Raw genomic sequence first — 15,916 nt, forward strand, 5'->3', positions numbered from 1 at the left:
GTTGGATTTGATTATAATGCGTTAGGAGTACCCTGCAAAAATTGTTGGATTACGTGTTCCATTTTCTTCATGTTGGAGTACTCTAACAATACTCCTTTGCATTGCGTTTGCGGACCACCATCAGCCGATCATTGCTCGTTTTTTAACGACAGTGATCACGACACGATGACCATCGAACAGAGTTGCCAAAAGTAAAATATTGCATACAAATAACTGATAATAAAATTTTACTATGGCAACTCTGATGAAATGCAACCGCGCACTGGTTTTATGTATACGTACTATAGTATAGAGAAATATTAGTTTCTTTATTCACGCAAATGCTAAATAACATAAGAATGTTCGTAGTAAAAAATATAAAAGTTGTATTGCCCCTCTTCATTTACCTTCATTTTAAATTAAATTCACTCCGATAATTCTTTCCGACACAATTCCTCTTTAGTACTTTGGCATATGATCCTCTGTGGGTGCTCCATGGCGTACTACAGTGAAAGTACTTTGGAAAGTACTCTCACGTATGTACTCTATGGAATACTCACAAACAAACCGAGAGTGGGATCACCTACTCTTCTCCTAGTACATCGCAATGTTAATTGGAGCACATTTTTTGTATGAATACAGATTAGTTTTGGAATACTCCTATACTCCCAAAGGAGTATTCCTTACATTATTTATGGAGTACTCGCGTTTTTTGAAGGGTACTAATTTTCTGCGCAGCAATTCCAGAAGAGTACCCTGCAAAAATCGCGAGTACTCCATGCATGAATGTATGGAGTAATCGCTTTGGAGCAACCGAGTACTCCAAAATTGACCACAATTCATACAAAAAATATGGTTCAATTAACATTGCGATGTCCTAGGACTGGACCATATACTCCAGCTCCGCATTACATCAGAGTAATCCATGGAGTACCCACAATCCAATAAACATCGTGTAGTGATTACAATCGTTAAAAACGAGCAATGATCGGCTTACAACATGCTCGTGTAGAAAAATGAGTTGGTCCATCGCTGCATTACAGTGGAGTAGAATGGTAAGTACTCCAGTGGACCACATGGTCCAACGATTTTTGCAGGGTAGATAAAGTTTAACGTTTAGCAGTCCATATAAAGTTTAAGCGTAAACGTATATGTACCCTACAAGAAACGCTGATAGTTTTACTCTCACACTTGTAATTGACAATGCTGATCCTGCGATGACGTAAACATTGATACTCAAATTTATGTATGTTCCTTTGTTCGCTCACGCATGTCCGCATGTTCCCAACGACAGCCTATAATCATGAAAAAGGACTCAAACTGGGAAAGCTTCGGACATCTGGTACAGAACAAAAGAACACACAGCAGATACCATTATGCATGTGAGACAGATACATAATTCTCAACGGAATTTTATGTATGCGAGAACAGCTTATCCGATTTAATCATGTTGTCACTACTGACTGTCATATGACAATCAAATGATTATCACGGTTGTTTTGTTATTTTTTAAATTCCGACGAAAACCATATAAAAAATAAGTTTAAAAAATAAAAAAGAGAGCATTTCAAAGCTCTATGCTAAAAGAAAAAAAATTGAAAATAATATTAAAAAATACCAAAAGCTGTCGGAATGTGTGGGGCGCACTCAAAAAATTTATACGCGAAAAATAATAGTGGTTAGTGGTGATTCATTTTTAAATGTGTTTCCGCATGAGGAAAGCGCTCTTCTGTTGTTTTGTTATTTTCTGAATTTAAATTGAACATTCTGAACTCGAATTCTTATAAAACCATTTATTTTAAACAAATCAAAAACACGTATGCTTTTATCACGTACAAAATTAAAAATGTAATGAAATAAAGTAAATAAAAAGCAAAAAGCATTGTTTAATTTTTGCCGGAATATAACAATGGTCATTTATGATAGTATAACAGTCAAACCTGATATCTACAGTAAACTATCATTTATGACACTTTTTGATAGTTAGAGTGTCAGCACTGATCCAGGAAAATGAATGAGAGTGAGCAGTACGGCTATATACTTAATCAGTAGGCCATGTTGGTGTATAAGAAGGAGACAAAAACTCACACGTACACAGTTGTTTACATCACATTTGCGCAAGTCCCCTTAAGTTCGTGATAGAAAGTTTGTATGAGGCGCTGATCGTTAGGTTGACATTGCTGATAATCAGATGATAGTCATGTGATAGTCAGTATTCTTGTAGGGATAGCAATAGCTGTGTTTGATTTTACATCTTATCTACCCTACAAGAATACTGACTATCACATGACTATCATCTGATTATCAGCAATGTCAACCTAACGATCAGCGCCTCATACAAACTTTCTATCACGAACCTAAGGGGACTTGCGCAAATGTGATGTAAACAACTGTGTACGTGTGAGTTTTTGTCTCCTTCTTATACACCAACATGGCCTACTGATTAAGTATATAGCCGTACTGCTCACTCTCATTCATTTTCCTGGATCAGTGCTGACACTCTAACTATCAAAAAGTGTCATAAATGATAGTTTACTGTAGATATCAGGTTTGACTGTTATACTATCATAAATGACCATTGTTATATTCCGGCAAAAATTAAACAATGCTTTTTGCTTTTTATTTACTTTATTTCATTACATTTTTAATTTTGTACGTGATAAAAGCATACGTGTTTTTGATTTGTTTAAAATAAATGGTTTTATAAGAATTCGAGTTCAGAATGTTCAATTTAAATTCAGAAAATACAAAACAACAGAAGAGCGCTTTCCTCATGCGGAAACACATTTAAAAATGAATCACCACTAACCACTATTATTTTTCGCGTATAAATTTTTTGAGTGCGCCCCACACATTCCGACAGCTTTTGGTATTTTTTAATATTATTTTCGATTTTTTTCTTTTAGCATAGAGCTTTGAAATGCTCTCTTTTTCATTTTTTAAACTTATTTTTTATATGGTTTTCGTCGGTTGAAAATGGCGGAATTTAAAAAATAACAAAACAACCGTGATAATCATTTGATTGTCATATGACAGTCAGTAGTGACAACATGATTAAATCGGATAAGCTGTTCTCGCATACATAAAATTCCGTTGAGAATTATGTATCTGTCTCACATGCATAATGGTATCTGCTGTATGTTCTTTTGTTCTGTACCAGGTGTCCGAAGCTTTCCCAGTTTTAGTCCTTTTTCATGATTATAGGCTGTCGTTGGGAACATGCGGAGATGCGTGAGCGAACAAAGGAACATACATAAATTTGAGTATCAATGTTTACGTCATCGCAGGATCAGCATTGTCAATACAAGTGTGAGAGTATTAGTAAAACTATCAGCGTTTCTTGTAGGGTATGTTATGGCGCTGTAAAACGAACCAACCTGGCAGCGTTGTATGAAAACGGCTTGTATGAAAACGGCTTTAATAACCAAGTCAGAGTGAACTTTTTCATATAAGTTGCAAACATTGGTGCTTTATCGGTAACCGTATCGGTAACCTTATAACAGCTGAAGCTGGAGTCATTGGTGCCGTATGTCGTATCGCTGTATCTGTATCCCTACCGTAATCAGCTGTTTATCGTTACGACGGTAAACCAAAACCCAATTGGTTGGCTACGATACGGTTACGACTTTAGCGGCACCAATAATCGATTGCATTGATTCTCATAAGGTTGGTCGAATCAGCTGTTAAAAGGTTACCGATACGGTTACCGATAAAGCACCAATGTCTCCAGCTTGATTCGGCCAACCTTATGGGAATCAATGCAATCGATTATTGGTGCCGCTAAAGTTGTAACCGTATCGTAGCCAATCAATTGGTTTTTGGTTTACCGTCGTAACGATAAACAGCTGATTACGCTACGGACACGACTACAGCGATACGACAAACGGCACCAATGACTCCGCTAATAGGCCAGTTCAAAGCAATGTTAAGGGCCAATTAAACTTCCTTAATCCTAACGTCATAATCGCAACCATACCCATATCCATAACCATCTCCAATGTGATTGACTAATGGCGGCTTAACCTAAAAATCGTGAAAATTTCATAAAAATGAAGAAAACGCAAAAAATTATAGACATGTTCCACAAAAAATAAGTCTCTTAGTCATAACGTATGCAAAACTATGAATAAAATTTACAAAAAGTTATTAAATTCATTCTGGATATGGCCAGAAACCAAAAACCAATTGGTTGGCCATGATATGGTTGTGGCGTTAGCGTTATGGTATGGCACCCTTAGGATAGGATAGGATAGGTTAGGTGGTAGCTGCCCTGATAAGGATAGCTCACTTGGACAACACGGACCTTCGTGTGATACCACATACACCAAAAATAACGGTGACTTAAATCTAGCTACCTAGAGAATCGTTAGGTAGCAACGATAAAGCACCGAATGATACCGATCTCAACTTTGGATAAATCCTCGGGAGATCCAAGTGAGTCGCAACCAAAGTACTTTCGACTAGTTCTGGCAAAAGCTGGGCAATCAAGCATAAAGTGATTTGGTGATTCCACCTCATCCTCCTCCATACAGCTGCAGCAGGATGGAGTTTCCAGCATATTGAGACGTGCCGCATGGATACCCATGGGACAATGCCCTGTCAAAACCCCAATGACAATTGATAGGTGAGCCTTAGTGAACCCAATTATTTCAGCAGACCTCCTGCCATCCACTTGCGGCCAGAAAGATCTTGCTACCCTGCAAGACGTGGTGTCCGCCCAACGTTTGCTGAGCTGACTCGAGGCCCAGCTATGGAGGAGCAATCCACAGGTGGCCAGAATGATCCCGAAATCCCTACAGCCATCTTCATCCGGTTCAGGGGCTAAGAGATCCGCTTGACAGTTACCCGGGATATCACTATGGCCCGGTACCCAGATAATCTTAATTGTAAAATAATTCGATGCAATCGCAAGCGAGGTCAGGCACTCCCGGACCACCCTCGATCGCACTGTAGTTGAGCTCAAGGTCTTGATAGCCGCTTGGCTATCAGAGTAGATGTTAAATTCCCTAACCGTAGTAGCACTGGAGAGCATTCCATCCACCGCATCCTTAATTGCAGCAACTTCCGCTTGGAATACACTGCAGTGATCAGCCAACTTAAACTTGCGGCTTAAATTTAGCTCTTGACAAGAGGGCTAGAGTGTCCGCGGTCAGAAAGTGCATATCCCATATCACGAAGCTTGACCAACGACCTTGCCGCGGCCGCCTTTCCCGCAATATCTACTGGGTATATGTTCAGCACGACGTTCAGTGCCAAGGTAGGTGTTGTTCTAAGAGCGCCACTGATACCGATCAGCGCCGTCCGTTGCACTGACACTAACATTTTGGAGGTGTTCGCCGTGTCCAGTGCTTTCCATCAGACTAGCACCCAATATAGCAGAATCGGTTTGACCACCATCTCATAAAGCCAGTGTACTACTCTTGGCGAGAGTCCCCATCTCTTTCCGATAGCCCCTCTGCAGCAGTACAAGGCAATGGCGGCCTTCCTGGCCCGATCTTCCACATTGGGTCTCCAGGACAGTTTCTTGTCCAAAACAATCCCCAAATATTTAACCCTATCAGAAAGTACCAACGGTACCCCTCCAATCGAGGGAGTTCTGAAATCGGGCATCTTATATCTCCTTGTGAAAAGAACCAATTCCGTTTTCCCGGGTTGATCGCCAATCCACATGATTCAGCCCACCTAGCCACAGTATCCAGGTAGCCCTGCAGAACATCGCGCACGGTGCCCAGAAATTTGCCTCTGACTAGGATAGCGAGGTCATCTGCATAGGCAACCACCCGACAACCATTGGCTTCCAGCTCCACAATAAGCTCGTTGACTACCACAACCCAGAGGAGAGGAGATAGGACACCCCCCTGTGGCGTACCCCTGCACACCTTCCTCTTAATTATGGCCCCTCCCCACTCCGCTGCGACAATTCTGCCGCATAGAAGTTTGCTAATAAATTCAACCAGAGCCGCCTCGACTCCTAAACCCACCAGAGCTCTTTCGATTGCCCCCGGTAAGACATTGTTAAAAGCCCCCTCGATGTCTAGAAAGGCACCCAGAGCATACTCTTTGTGTTCTAGGGACCCATCTATTTGCTTTACAATCGAATGGAGAGCCGTTTCCGTCGATCTGCCCTAGCAGTAAGCATGCTGTGAAGCCGACAGTAACCCCCGATGTATCCTTTGCCGTAGGTACAGTTCAATGAACCGCTCAAACGTCTTAAGAAGAAACGACGAGAGACTGATTGGCCTGAAATCCTTAGGTGATACATGAGAGCTTCTGCCGGCCTCCGGAATGAAAATAACCCTAACCGTGTGCCAAGACTTCGGGATATAGTTAAGCCTGAGGCAGTTAGTATAGATGATGGCCAACCAGCGGCAGGAAATCCCCAAAGACTTTTGAAGTTGCGCAGGAATAATTCCATCCGGTCCCGGAGACCTGTACAGCTTGAACGACCCTATAGCCCAGTTTATTTGACTCTCCCACCATTAATCGATTTCATTGCTTTCCATAAAGATAGGTTCGATCAGCTGTTTTATCTTGTTATGGTTTCATGGTTATAAGTCACCATTAATTGACCCTTACCATCATATTGTAAAGTACTAGTCAGCTGATTTCCTGTGTTCCTGACTCCGTCGTGATTCACGCCTGCCAAACTCCAAAGCAAAGCAACGCGCCATAAGTAAGTTCGATGTTTTTGTGGTAAGAGTTGTTCTAACCGTTGTCAGGTTTACCTGTAAACATTTAAGCGGGGGTCATTGGTGTCGTATGTCGTATCGCTGTATTCGTATCCCTAACGTAATCAGCTGCTTATCGTTACGACGGTAAACCAAAAACCAATTGGTTGGCTACGATACGGTTACGACCTTAGCGGCACCAATAATCGATTGCATTGATTCCCATAAGGTTGGTCGAATCAGCTGTTATAAGGTTACCGATACGGTTACCGATAAAGCACCAATGTCTGCAGCTTTATAATGATTCTAACGTCGTCGTCATAGTTGGGCATAGTGTACCATACTACAGATACATAATGGTGGTCGTTCGAGCCCTAGTGTTTCATTAACGGAGCTGTGCATTGAGTTAAGCACGGACATGGATGTCATGTCACTTATTTTATTTTCAAGTTTATTATAGAAAAAGTTCTTGGTCGCAGAGTATTTCTCTTCCGTCGCCGCCTATGCGAAAATAACTAATGTTCTAAAGGCGGTTCGTGGAGCGGCAATTCTTTCCCTATACCTAAAAACAGATGTTCTAAAATTCTGGAATACAGCTTTAAAAAGGAAAACATAGAAAAGAATGTTCGTCCAATCACATTAGAGCTCGGCTTGCAGCTTTTGTATTTGCTAGGAAATGAACATGAGGGGCTGGATGTGATCCTTATAAACGGTCCAATAACTCCATTCACATGTTCTATTTCGGTGCAGGTGGAGTCTACACGAAGCCTACATATTTCAACAAATACAAATATTTATTCAAATTTAGCACGACTTCTAATTTCTTTTCGGGTAGGGCCTGCGGACAATACCAATTGAAAAATAATGAAATTAGCGAAAAAGACCAATTTAAATAGATTACGACATGCATAAAAGCTATTAGCGATTACATAAGTATACCTATGCGACGAACCGCATAATCTGGTGGGGTTTTTTAAACTTGCATAAAGTCATTATATATATTATTTCTAATTGCTGTATTTATGTACGGGTCCCTTTTTCGCTCTTATTTGGAATCCAAATCTATAAATAAAGTTTTGTTTGTAAAGATGGGGATTCGGGTATTAGCGAGCTTTTGGTCGTAGTGCTTTTGTTTAGCTATATTTTATTAAAATAATTTGTTAAAAGTAAACGATTGTGAGCACACATGAAATCTATTTTTACTATGGCACTATTGTGAATATTTGAACTGCATTACTGGAAGTTGCTATCATACGCTAGATGGCAGTTAATTGGTTTATAGAACGGCTGATTTTTGAGAGATTGGTTGGGCTAGATGCGCACGGGTCCGGCTCGTAATATATATTTGAAAAGCATAACTGGGTAGTAATGATTACTTTAGGTATTCAATTACCGCCAATTCCCTACTACGTGTTTGAGGAAAGTAATCAATTCCTTTCCTCGACAGCAAAAGAATTGAATACATTTCAATCCTAAAAAAAAAATACAAAAAGTAATTTTTTTTTGAGGCTCAAGTACAAAAAAATTTTTCGCATTTATTAGAACAATTAGGACTGTGATATAAACTGTAAGATTTAATAATTTAGGTGTAAAGATTTACTGGTAAAAATGTATAATTATGTACAATATGGAATTTTTTGTCGCAGACGAAGAATCCTAATTATCGTTAAAGGTTACAATGAACTTATAAAGTGTTATATTTCTTTACAGTCAATTTATTTTTTACTTTTTAGTTAATTTTACTAACCAATAATAAAAGCTTATTTTTGAAAAAGTTATTATACTCAGTTGAGAGAGAGAGAATATATTAACTTTGATTGGATAACGGTTGGTTGTACAGGTATAAAGGAATCGAGATAGATATAGATTTCCTTATATCAAAATCATCAGTATCGAAAAAAAAATTCGATTGAGCCATGTCCGTCCGTCCGTCTGTCCGTCCGTCCGTCTGTCCGTTAACACGACAACTTGAGTAAATTTTGAGGTATCTTGATGAAATTTGATATGCAGGTTCCTGGGCACTCATCTCAGATCGCTATTTAAAATGAACGATAGCGGACAATAACCACGCCCACTTTTTCGATATCGAAAATTTCGAAACATCGAAAAAGTGCGATAAGTCATTACCAAATACGGATTAAGCGATGAAACTTGGTAGGTGAGTTGAACTTATGACGCAGAATAGAAAACTATTAAAATTTTGGACAATGGGCGTGGCACCGCCCACTTTTAAAAGAAGGTAATTAAGAAGTTTTGCAAGCTGTTATTTGGCAGTCGTTGAAGATATCATGATGAAATTTGGCAGGAACGTTACTCTTATTACTATATGTCTGCTTAATAAAAATTAGCAAAATCGGATAACGACCACGCCCACTTTTTAAAAAAAAATTTTTTTTAAATTCAAATTTCAAAAGAAAAGTTAATATCTTTACAGTATATAAGTAAATTATGTCAACATTCAACTCCAGTAATGATATGGTGCAACAAAATACAAAAATAAAAGAAAATTTCAAAATGGACGTGGCTCCGCCCTTTTTCATTTGATTTGTCTAGGATACATTTAATGCCATAAGTCGAACAAATATTTACCAATCCTTGTGAAATTTGGTAGGCGCTTAGATTCTAGACGATAACTTATTTCTGTGAAAAAGGGCGAAATCGGTTCAAACCACGCCCAGTTTTTATACACAGTAGATCGTCTGTCCTTCCGCTCGGCCGTTAACACGATAACTTGAGCAAAAATCGATATATCTTTACTAAACTCAATTCACATAATTATCTGGACACACTTTGTATTCGTATAAAAAATTATCGTAATCCGACTATGACCACGCCCACTTTTCCGATATCAAAAATTACGAAAAATGAAAAAAATGCTATAATTCTATACCAAATACGAAAAAAGGGATGAAACATGGTAATTGCATTGGTTTATTGACGCAAAATATAACTTTAGAAAAAAACTTTGTAAAATGGGTGTGACACCTACCATATTAAGTAGAAGAAAATGAAAAAGTTCTGCAGGGCAAAATCTAAAGCCCTTGGAATCATGGCAGGAATACTGTTCGTAGTATTACATATATAAATAAATTAACGGTACCCGACAAATGATGTTCTGGGTCACCCTGGTCCACATTTTGGTCGAAATCTCGAAAACGCCTTCACAACTTCCTTTTAAAATTCTTATTAATACCTTTAATTTGACACCCATATTTTAAAAACACATTATAGAGTCACCCCTGGTCCACCTTTATGGCGATATATCGAAAAGGCGTCCACCTATAGAACTAAGGCCCACTCCCTTTTAAAATGCTCATTATCACCTTTCGTTTGATACTCATAATGTACAAACGCATTATGGCGATATATCGGTTGATACCCATATTGTATAAATGCATTCTAGAGTCATCCCTTTATGGCGATATATCGAAAAGGCGTCCACCTATAAAACTAAGGCCCACTCCATTTTAAAATACCCATTAACACCTTTCATTTGATACCCATATCGTACAAACAAATTCTAGAGTCACCCCTGGTCCACCTTTATGGCAATATCTCGAAAAGGCGCCCACCCATAGAGCTAAGGCCCACTCCCTTTTAAAATACTCATTAACACCTTTCATTTGATACCCATGTCGTACAAACAAATTCTAGAGTCACCCCTGGTCCACCTTTATGGCGATATCTCGAAAAGCCGCCCGCCTATAGAACTAAGGCCCACTCCCTTTTAAAATACTCAATAACACCTTTCATTTGATACCCATATCGTACAAACAAATTCTAGAGTCACCCCTGGTCCACCTTTATGGCGATATCTCGAAAAGGCGTCCACCTATAGAACTGAGACCAACGCCCTTTTAAAAAACTCATTAACACCTTTGTTTTCATACCCATATCGTACAAACAAATTCTAGAGTCACCCCTGGTCCACCCTTAAGGCGATATCTCGAAAAGGCGTCCACCTATAGAACTAAGGCCCACGCCCTTTTAAAATATTCATTAACACCTTTCATTTGATACCCATATCGTACAAACAACACATTCCAGGGTTACCCTAGGTTCATTTTCCTACATGGTGATTTTCCCTTATTTTGTCTCCATAGCTCTCAACTGAGTATGTAATGTTCGGTTACACCCGAACTTAGCCTTCCTTACTTGTTTTTCTTTAATTTTATTTTTTACTTTTTAGTTCGTTTTATTAACAAGTAATAGAAGCTTGTTCTTAGAAAAACTTTTTTCTTAAATTTAATTTAAATATGAATTTTTTTAAATTTTTAGTAGGGTAAAATAATGTTTAAATTAGTTATGTAACCTTTACTTAGTTATTTGTAACGTTTATCATCATATCCATTTCTTTTAATGCATAAACATTACAAGGTTTCTTCGAAGTAAACTTTGAACAGTCAAGTTCTTCTATTCGAGTGTTAACTAATTTAAAATCATATTTTATTGTGACTTTGCCTATGTCGCGTTCAGCGTTCAGTTTACAACTACTCATTGCAGATCTCTGCTCTGCTCCATCGCCAAAAATCTGTAAAACAAAATCAAGTACGCAGAAAAGTTTGCAACAAAAAGTATGCAACATTTAGCCTAACTTCTACGTTTGTTGCATACAAAAACAAAGCGAAGTTACCTTCATTCTTGAGGACTTCCCTGCAAAAATTGTCGGACATAGTGTACAAGACACTATTTTGTTGGATTACGTGTTCCATTTTCTTCGTGTTGGAGCACTCTAACAATACTCTTTTGCAAAGAGTTTGCGGACCACCATCATTGTTTACTACATAGTTTGGCAGCTTAAATTGAGGTTATGTTCCGAATAGAGTGAAAGGCACTCGAATGCAGTGAAAGAGACACTCAAATAGAGTGGAATGAAGAACAGTAGGAAGAGCAGAGTTGCATTGGATTAATATAACTTCAATCATTGCATCAATATTAAAGATAAATTTAGAAAAAATAATTAAATACTTGAGTATAAGCAAACATTTTCTTTCAATTACTGCAATTAAGGTGTCCTAGATGCTATATATTACAAATTATAACATTTTATGCCTGTTTAAAAATTTAACTTCAATTTCCCTAAGATTTCCGTAATATGGCCATTAGTGATGTTTGTTTGTGTGTGCAAATTTTGAGCGATCAGCTGTTAGTTGCGCTACTTGGTAAAGTTTACAATGACCACCATCTTTGCTCGTTTTTTAACGACCGTGATCACGACACGATGACGATCGAACAGAGTTGCCAAAAGTAAAATATTGGATATAAAAAAAAAAAATAAAATAAATGTAAGGCGCGATAACCTCCGAAGAGATCTAAGGCCGAGCTTCTCTTCCAATTTGCGTCGTGCTCCTCTTGATTTTCCCTACAAATTGGCCGGACGGGACCTACATGTTTTAAGCCGACTCCGAACGGCATCTGCAAGGCAGATGGGTTTTCACTGAGAGCTTTTCATGGCAGAAATACACCCGGAGCGCTTGCCAAACACTGCCGAGGGGCGACCCCGCTTAGAAAATTTTTTCTTCTAATTTAAAAACCTTATTTATAAAATTTTGATGTTGCTTTGCCCGGGGTGCGAACCCAGGGAATACGGTGTGGTAGGCGGAGCACGCTACCATCGCACCACGGTGGCCGCCATACAAATAACTGATAATAAAATTCTACTATGGCAACTCTGATAAAATGCAACCGCGCACTGGTTTTAAGCTGCAGACATTGGTGCTTTATCGGTAACCGCATCGGTAACCTTGTAACAATTAGTCCCCATCGAATGGGCAGTGAAAAGTTTTCTAAGTTTAAATCGCCAGGTCCAGACGGTATATTCCCGGCCATGCTACAAGTTTCAAGTGTGGCAGTCGTCGAATTGCTTAAAATAATATTCGATGGGTGCATAACACTGAATCATGTACCGCACTCTTGGAGAACTGCTCGTGTAACTTTCCTACCAAAGGCGGGCAAGATCGGTCACGTGTATCCCAAAGACTATAGACCCATTAGCTTAACATCATTTCTGCTCAAAACCTTTGAGAGGCTGATAGATGTGTACATAAAGTCCAACGTGGATGAAAAGCTGCTTTCCACAACACAGCATGCGTACACCAAAGGGAAGTCGGTAGACACCGCATTGCATAGGTGGTAATAAGCATAGAGAAATCCCTGGAATATAAGGAGTATGCTCTAGGAGTCTTCTTGGACATTGCCGGGGCTTTCAATAATGTTGCAAAATGGGCGATTATGGATGGTCTTAATTACATTAAAGTACATCCTGCCTTAATCAGATGGATCGGCTGCATGTTAAATTGCAGAAAGATTACATCACAATGGGGATTGTACGAGGCCACGAAATCAGTGTACAGGGGCACGCCGCAGGGAAGGGTGCTATCACCTCTGCTGTGGACGCTGGTCATCAACCAACTGCTCAGGCGATTCGATGAGGGACCCGTAAAACTTACGGCTTACGCAGATGACGTTGCAATTGTCATATGTGGAAAGTGCCTTCCAACGATTTCGGGATATTCATACCTGGGCATCAAATGTCGGGTTGAAAGTCAATGCGGAGAAGACGGATATGGTCTTGTTTACAAAGATGTACAAGGTCCCAAATTGGACCAGGCCTAAGTCAGGAGGGGTGACCTTACAGGAGAAAACTTGCGCAAAATATCTAGGAATGTTCCTAGACAGTAAGCTGTCATGGAAGCTCAACTTGGAGCAGAGGGTCAAGAAGGCCTCAACCGCACTATATGCATGTAAAAGAATGATGGGGTGTACGTGGGGCTTATCGCCCTCTCTCATTGGATTTTTACAGCGATTGTGAGCGATTGTTTGGTGGAAAGCCACACAAAAAACAACATACCTCAAAAAATTAGAGGGGGTATGCAGACTATCGATGCTTAGCATTACGGTAGCCCTGAAGACATCCCCGGCGGATGCTGTGGAAGATTAAATGCTGTTTAATGTCATTATCAATGCTGTGTATTTGCCTTAAAATATTATACCACCTTGTACTATGCTATCTCTATGATAACTTGTAATCGATGGTTGTAAAAATAAATCGTTGATACCCTGGGGTTTTTTGCCATCGCTTTGTTCAAGTTGATATAAATACGTGCAACGGCAGAAAAGTCACGTTAGGTCACGCGAACAAATCGACACGTAAAAAACACCAGGAAATAAACTTGCTAAGGCTAAAAGCCTGTTTATCCTGTGTGTCGATAGCGTGATACGCTTTATTTCCTGTTTTTACAAGTTTTCGTGGTTTGCAAACGTTTTTTCATGTTTACGAGTTTTCACGATTTGCAAACAAAAATTACATTTGCAAGTACCGTTCGCCGGCAATAGCGTGCCATTAAATTTGCCATTTGAGGTTATGGTGAAATGCCTGCCACCACTTTACATACAAAGTGGCAGTATTGAATTTCAACAAGTGTGTGTAAAATATGATACCACGATCGCCTCCACGCCGGAGTAAACGCAGTCAAGCAAATAATTCTGTGCCCACCTCTTTTCCATCATCCAGCTTAGCGAAGACCACCGCCAAGTCCGCTGAAGTCACATCGAGTGCTCCATCATTGAGTGTGTCGTCAAAAAGCGAAACAGCAAAGGCCGACAAAGGTACACCAATAGCTAGAACTCCGTCGTTAGAAGCAATGCCACTTGTTACACAAGAGTCTAGTGTTTCGGCGTCCACTGGCCAGCCAGCTATCAGTCAGGCCACCAGCACCATACAGTTTACTACTGCGCCACCATGTAGTCAAGCGCCAGCTATTATGTCATTTTCGCCGTTGCAAGAAATCAGTACTCCACCAATTACTGCCACAACTATTGGTACTTTACTGACAACTGCTTCATCATCTGGTGTGCCATTCAACATTCCAATGACCAGTGCCGCGTCTTCTAGCGCTCCGCCATCTGTCATCACGCCACTCGCCACTGGAACGACAACTTCCTCGTCGTATAGCGCTCCACCGTTTGGTGACCTACTGCCAGTACGCCAGCATCATATGCTTTACCATTGAATACTACATCAGCCAACGTTCAGCAGTACACAACCATGCCAATGAATGTTCCACCAGCCACTAACCTACAAGTGAATACATACAACCGAACCCACCAGGTAAGCGAGTTTATATCAAACCCTTTACATGCCAATTTAATTTCTAGCAGTGCCGCCTCAGTCGGGCTCACCTCTGCTAACGTCGACCTCGCCAGCTTAGAACATGGCATTTCCAATGCTACAGCAACAACTTCAACCAACTATTAAGTTTCGTCACAGTTGAACGTACTTTACCAAATGCAACAACAAATAAGCAAATTGGAGATGCAACTGCAAAATGCACATGCCAGAATATGCGAAAACGAACGCCAACGTTTCGCATTGGTAACAACACCGTCAAGGCCGCCATTATCACCGATCACCCTACCCACGTATATTTATTATCATGCAAATGGTATCAAGCCAGCCGTACCGCAGCCTCAAGTTAACTCAGTCGACGATACCGAACGCGCCTGTGTAAATAATTTTGTCTGCTCAGTCAATGAATATTCAGCCTTAGGTATGCCACATATTAGTCAGGCTGCAACCATTGATAGACAACCATACATAAATACTTCTGCCAGCCTTCGTAACGTGCAGGCCGCAGCCTACGTGCCGCACAGTTATAATGCCCCTACAACCAATATTCAGTTGATTCCCCAAACTAATTTCGAAAGTAACTTATTTACTATGTCACAACACGGCGCATCAATGCATACATCAACAGCGACGTCGGGAATTAACCCTTCCCCTACGAACGGTGCAGTTTTACCTAGGAAGTTGCTTGACCTACCACAATTCTCGGGGCTGCCAGAAGACTGGCCTGTATTCTACGCATCTTGTGTTGAGTCTACTTCTGTATACAATTATACTCACTTTGAAAATAATCAGAGATTGAATAAATGCTTGAAAGATGAGGCGAAAGACACGGTTAAATCTTTGTTAATTCAGATACGGCCGTCCAGAACAGTTAGTACGTAGCCAAATCAAGGAAGTGCATGACATGCCAAGCATTTCTGAGACTGCCATCCACAAGTTAATACCCTTTGCAACAGCACCAGAAATCTTACCGTGTTTTTACAATCAATCGGTGAAGAAAAACATTTAGCAAATCCGACATTACTAGAAGAATTGACTAATAAATTGCCCCTTAGCAAACGTTTAAATTGGGCTAGGTATTCAGCGGTGATTCAACCATATCCTACAATCGTTAATTTCAGCGAATGGCTTTCTGAAATCG

The 15,916-nt window shown here is 39.9% G+C and overlaps 1 protein-coding gene across 1 annotated transcript in view; it reads left to right on the forward strand.

Annotated features, from left to right (window-relative positions):
• Window positions 1–14,510: 14,510 nt before the first annotated feature.
• The window catches only part of LOC137237972 (ABC transporter G family member 23), a 193,707-nt gene continuing 192,301 nt past the window's right edge, over window positions 14,511–15,916 (forward strand). The window contains exon 1 of the mRNA XM_067762441.1: window positions 14,511–14,757. The gene's annotated coding sequence lies outside the window, so the exon portion shown is untranslated. The remainder of the gene's footprint in view (window positions 14,758–15,916) is intronic.

The sequence above is a fragment of the Eurosta solidaginis genome, chromosome 1, assembly GCF_040869045.1.
Source record: "Eurosta solidaginis isolate ZX-2024a chromosome 1, ASM4086904v1, whole genome shotgun sequence".
In the NCBI taxonomy this organism is placed as follows: Eukaryota; Metazoa; Arthropoda; class Insecta; order Diptera; family Tephritidae; genus Eurosta; species Eurosta solidaginis.